Below are 6057 nucleotides of genomic sequence, written 5' to 3'. Positions count from 1 at the left end.
TCAAGTACAAAAGTGAACACATGCTACACTTTTGCCTTTAGGCTTTTAGGCATCTGCTTAAAACATCTATGGACGTTTCTTGGCTGACATGAATAAAACATATCAAAAAAGTAAATAAGATCTACAATTTTTACCAAGGCAGTATTAGAAAACTTCAGTTTTCAGGGGCAGAAATCCAAGTTTTAAATTTAGTTCTTGCCACCCCTGACTGTACAGACATCAGAAGTTCTCCCATCATTCCCCCAGACAGGCACGACACCTACAGCAGCCTCCTGCTATGGCTGCCTGCACAAATGCCACAGCTGCTGCAGAACAGAATGAGGAGACCTGCTGCAAATATTCAGTGTTCCATGGAAAACAGGTCTTAATGACAAATTGGTAGAAATATTAGCAACCAAATAGGACGGTGGGTTAAGCACGTTAAGCAGCTTACTAATTTCTAGTCTGCAGGAGGTGGACCCTCGGGGCAGGAACCACGGTGTTCCTTTCTGGGCCAGTTTGGTACGCATACAGAAGTCACAGACTTCTTTTCTGGAAAAAGGAAACACAAAACATCCAGCCCACCTCACACAGAATTCAAAGGAACACTGGTCTCAAACAGCACTCTGCAATCTCAAAGACCAAAAATACATGCCCTCGGACGGAGCACAGAAACTGCCTGAAGCCTGTAAAAGGTACTGCAGAATTCCACCAGCAAACTGTAAACTTTTCAGATCCCTACACAGGGCTGCATGCAAATACTGTAAATGTTAGAGATAAATATCCCACATTCAAGATGACATCAGTACTGAAACCGACCATTACTCAGAAACAAATTTTACAACTCAAATGCTTCAGGTTCTTTGCATTTAAGTCAATCTTTTGCTCTTCTTTCTGAACAAAGATTTCTCATCTCTTAGGAGATCATCTCTGGTAAGTCTTAGGTTAGCAGGCCATTTTAGATGTGTTCATTGATCCTGTTTGCATATATAATCCTTGAACACTTAGTGGGACAGCTGTTGGAACACTAACTTCACAAGTTACCCACATCCAAAGTAAAAAACCTAATTAGAAAGCATGGGCAGGCTCTCTACTTACTAATAATTAAAAATAAAACATCAACCATCCATTCTACAGGAGAATCTGAGAATACCCAACAAACTGATGATAATGGGAATCTCTGAGAAGCAGCTTCTGTTCCAGACCTTGCTCTGACACAGGCAAAATACCTGAAGCCAGGCAGTTTCACACCCAGTCTGGTGTTAGAAGCTCTGCAGCCCCAAGCGTAAGGCGGTGGGCAGACGCATCTCTTTTTCCCCAGATGTTACATTAGCACAAATCATTCCATTTAGTGGAAAACATTCTGTGAATTTGGTCCAAGTACGGCATCAAAAACAAATAAGGCAGCAGTTAACTGGCAGAAACTTGCTACTCCTCAAAGCAGCCACAGATACAGATTGGTCATTTACATCAGGAACAAGTATGTTCAAAATGGTCATAATCTTAAGTAAGATCTGAAAAAGGACATTAAACTTTGCTATGTGGTTTTTAAGCCAGCTCCAAAGTAAACAGCATCAGGTTCACCTTGAGTATGAGATGCAAATTATCTCAGTTTTGTTCTTACAATTCCCACTGAAGCATCTGTTGTTAGTCATCATCACAGACCCCAGGTTTAATTTAGCACAGTCGTTCTTATATTCAGTCCTCCAGGCAACAAAGCTGAAACACTACAAGCTGCATCATGGAATTCTCTCCTGTAACAATAATTCTAAAATTAGAGAGCAACAGCCTTCCGTACACACTATGATATACAGAATGTTTATGAGTCCAACAAGTGTATTCTGGTTTTATATTCTTATCCAAATTCAGACTGAAATTGATTATAGAAATCACTGCTATCCCTTCCTGCATACAGACATACGATGATCTTCCCTTCCAAAATTTTGATCAAACAGTCCAAGATAAAGCGACACAGCAATGATGCAGATCGTTCTCAGATACTGTCAGTCAAGTAAAGTCTGCACTGGCTCCCTGAAAGCTTTATTTTACTAGAATAGGAACACGTAAGGAGTTTGTTCATTTTATCATATTGACCCACTAATAGGAGATCCACGCAGATTGGGGAAAACAAACTAAGTGGTCCACTTTTGAAACAGAAAACATGAATTTTGAAGCCCTAAAACATTAGTACTGGTAAATATTCAAGTCTCAAATATATCATCTAGAATCCAGTCAGCTTGCAGAAAATGTTTATGCATGTCACGAGTATCTAAGATGTGTATAAGCACTGCAGGGGTAGACCGAAAAGAAAAACAAACCAAAACATAATACTTCCACAGGTTTGATTTCTCTCTGAAGTAGAAGCTCACTAGAATTAATAGAAGCCAGTGAGCCTAACTGTCAGTTGTTACAGTCATTACAAAATGGCAGATGCTATCTGGAAGGGCGAGTTAAATAATTTATCAAACAATTTCAAATATCATCAAATTCAACGCAGCCAGCCATTCAAACTGCTTTTAGCATCTGATATGGCTCTAATGGAAAAGTATGAGCTATTCAGAAGCACTTGCTATTAAGCAGAATTATACTGATGTTTTGAAACGTTACCCAGACATGTCCAGAAGTGACACACTATGAATCACATTACAAATACATTCTCCTGCTCTTGACATATTACCAGCAACATCCAAGAATTTATGCAAATTAAGAAACAAGTACTTTTGGCAGTCATGTGTCACAATGGAGAGCATGGAGATTTTCGTTCTGCACAGCCTAGAACCATTTTTTTTTTTCCCTACTGAATTAAAAAAGATACACACAGCATTTACCCCATAACAGCATTATAAATATCAGCCGAGGCTTCTCCAGAGAATTAAACAATGCCCATATGGTACAAAAGCAACTTCCTAGTAATAACAGGTTGTACTCCATTGTTCAAAGCACAACCCTTTTCAAAGAAAATGTAAGTCGAGATTACAGTTGAAAGCTTTCCTTTCATTCAAATGAGTGGGCTTTTACACCATTCCAGTACGCTTTAGGGCACTGTCAAGGATAGAAGGACTCTAGGAAAAGTGGGAGAAAAGTGTCTCAAATTCAGGTAAGCAAACACAACTGGGCAAAGACGGCTGGATGAACTGAGATGCTAATTTGATTTAAAAAAAAAGAAAACAACAAATAGTATTTAAGGATGTTAAGGTGTTCACTTTATGAATATTAAATTAATTTACTAATCTGCTATTAACCACATTCAAATAAACAGGGAATGTTAAGCACAGATTTGGAAAGAATAAATATCCAATTCATGAGTCTGAAATGTAGTAATAATACTTAGTATGATGCCATGAAACTATCAGCACGTTGGTCCAAAACATTACTGTTGTCTGCTAGCTCCCAGGACTACACAGCATATGGCTACGGTCACCCGCAGATGCATGCACACAAGGTGCCAGAGACAGAGCAAGAGGAAAGAAACAAACTGCAAGATGGGAAATTGCTACTAGATAAAGAAAAATTCATCATAAGTGTGGTCAAAAGCCAGCACCACTACAGCCAGTGGGAAAATGGAATTTCCATCCCTAGAGATGCTCAAAACTCATCAGGGCAATGGCTGAGCAACCTGATCCAGACGGGTCTGCTGTGAGTGAGGGGCTGGATAGATGACATCCAGAGGTTTTTCCAACCTGAAATACTCTATGATCCTAGGATTACAAGCTTCTTTCCTAAAATCCCTTCCCCTATTGGATATACACATTTCCTTTCTCATTTACACTCTAGGATGTCTCCTGTACACTTACAGTGGCTTTAAAACAAAGAAAAACAACTTCTCCTTTCTGAGAAATCGCGATGAGATCATCAGCAAAAATGGTATAAACAAACACGACTATTTGGCTTGATATAGCTAATGGTTTTGTCACAAGGATCAGCTGAAACACAATGGCTAAAACAAAATCAAAGGGTTAATGTACAAAATAACGAACAACGCTGCCAGTTATCACTCCTACCTGCACGACAAACACGCTGCAAATCTTCTAAACAGAAGTGACAATACAGAAGAAAACTACAGATCGAAATCTCTCAGGTAATCCCACAGGAAGAGCCACCAGGTACCTACATGATCAGGTGTAAGTATACACATGGCTGACATCTTGCCCCTCAGCCTGAAGACACGGCCATAGAGGACGACACAGTGATGAGCATCTCCGCCCCCGTGCTTTAGGTGTGACCTTAAGAAAAACTCTCCCTAAACGTGCAAGAAGTAAAAGCATCAGTGCGTACCTGTGGATATTAACTGGATCGTGCTTATAGACTCATCGATTTTTTTTTTTTTTTCTTGAAACACAAGTATTGGCCTTAAAAGAAAAAAGAAAAAAGGCAAACAGTCGAACACGTGGTGTTGCTATTTTTGTAGGTAAATAGCCCAGCCCTTCAGAAAGACGGCACAGGACACCTCGACCAGCTCCTCACCCAAAAGGGCGCTATTTAATAACGAGCACAGGGAAAAAAAAAACAAAAACAACAAACCACCCCAAACCCACCCAGGCCTCCCGAATCACGTTATTTCCCACTCCTTCAATAAACATGAAGCTATTTTTAAGCACACCAAGACGGCAGGCACAGCTAAAAATAAGTTTGCCGGCGCGGAGCGGCGCACTGTCTGTCCCTCACACGACGTCCCCGCCTCCGGCGGCCCCGCACGGGCCGAGGGGCGGCAGGTGGGGCGGCGGCCGAGAGGCTTTTGTCTCCGATCGGCCCGGGGAGACAATAAAGGAGGCGGCTGCCGCAGGGTGGGCGAGCCCGCAGGACGCACGGGGAGCCAAGGGGAAGGCGGACCCTCGCCGCGCCGCCAGCAGCCCCCAAACTTTCTCCCGGGCCGGGATGGAGAGTCGCCGCGCAGAGCCGAAGCGGAGCCGGAGATCGTACCCCGCCGCCGCCGCCCCTCCTCTACCAGCGGGGCACGGCACCGCACCGCACGGCGCCGCCTCAGCCGTCCGCCGCCCTCCCGCACGCTGAAGGGACGCGCACCCGCCGCCCGCTCGCGCGCTCACCTGCGCACGGCGAACGCAGCCCCGGCAGCGGCGCCTTCCTGCCCTCCTTCCCTCCCTCGCTCGCTCCTGTCAAAGTTGAGCCCGGCCTCCTCCGCCCAACCCCTCCCTCGCGGTCGGCAGCCGCAGCCCGCAGTCAGCCCGGCCCTCCCTCAGCGCGCTTGGCGCCGCCCCTCTCCCACCTGGGTCCTGCCGCCGCCGGGCGGGGAAGGGGAAAAGCAAGAGGCGGATGCGGGCGGTCCTGCTTAGTGCGGACCCGCCCGGAGATCCCTGCGCTGGGCGGGGCGGACGGCTCCTCCCCGCCGGGCCGCGCCGGGAGAGGCGTCGCTAGGGCTGGGCTGGGAGCGAGGCGGCGGTGGGGACGGCTTGGTTGTATCGCTCGCGCGGAGCTCCGAGGTGGGAGAGGGGTGGCTGCGTGCCCGCGCTGTGGGGCTGAGCCCGCCCCCGGTGTGTTGGGCTTCTGTACGCAACTGTGAATAAAAACATCGGGGGTTTGGGCGGTGAATCCTGTGATAGAGTTCTTAAACCGAAATCTTCGCGGGGATGTGTGTTTCAGGGGTTAAATGAAATCAGAAAGCAGAAAAAGGAGAAGCGCGCGGTAATTGCTGCTCGGTATTCAGAAGGGAGCTTCTGAGAGGCGCCCTGATAAGCGGTGCTCCTTTGCTGCCAAGCGTGGAGCCAGCGAGAAACGGTGAAAAGATGAGTTCTTGAGCCTGCAGTGTCAGATAACGGCAGGGTGACGGTGTGTCTGAACGCAGCCAGCCTGTAAAGGCTTGAAACCGTCCGTGTTTTGTGTGGGGACACAAGATACAAGTCGTGTGGAGGTTGTCCTTGTTTAATGGTGAAGGTGTTGGCTTGGGAAATAAAAAGCTCGTCAGATGAGGTACCAGGGAAAATACCAACTTCTACTCAGCTTTAGGAAAATGGCTTGAAAAAAAGCAACCTGGTGAGAAGCAAATTGCTCCTTGAACGATACTGCAGGTGCACTTGGCTTTCTAGGGGTGAACATACCTTCTCCCCTTGTCCTTCTACCTTT

Source organism: Lagopus leucura, unplaced genomic scaffold (genome assembly GCF_019238085.1).
Source record: "Lagopus leucura isolate 7727_CA_CO unplaced genomic scaffold, USGS_WTPT01 Super-Scaffold_100001, whole genome shotgun sequence".
Lineage (NCBI taxonomy): Eukaryota > Metazoa > Chordata > Aves > Galliformes > Phasianidae > Lagopus > Lagopus leucura.
Note: the sequence above shows the minus strand (reverse complement) of the source record.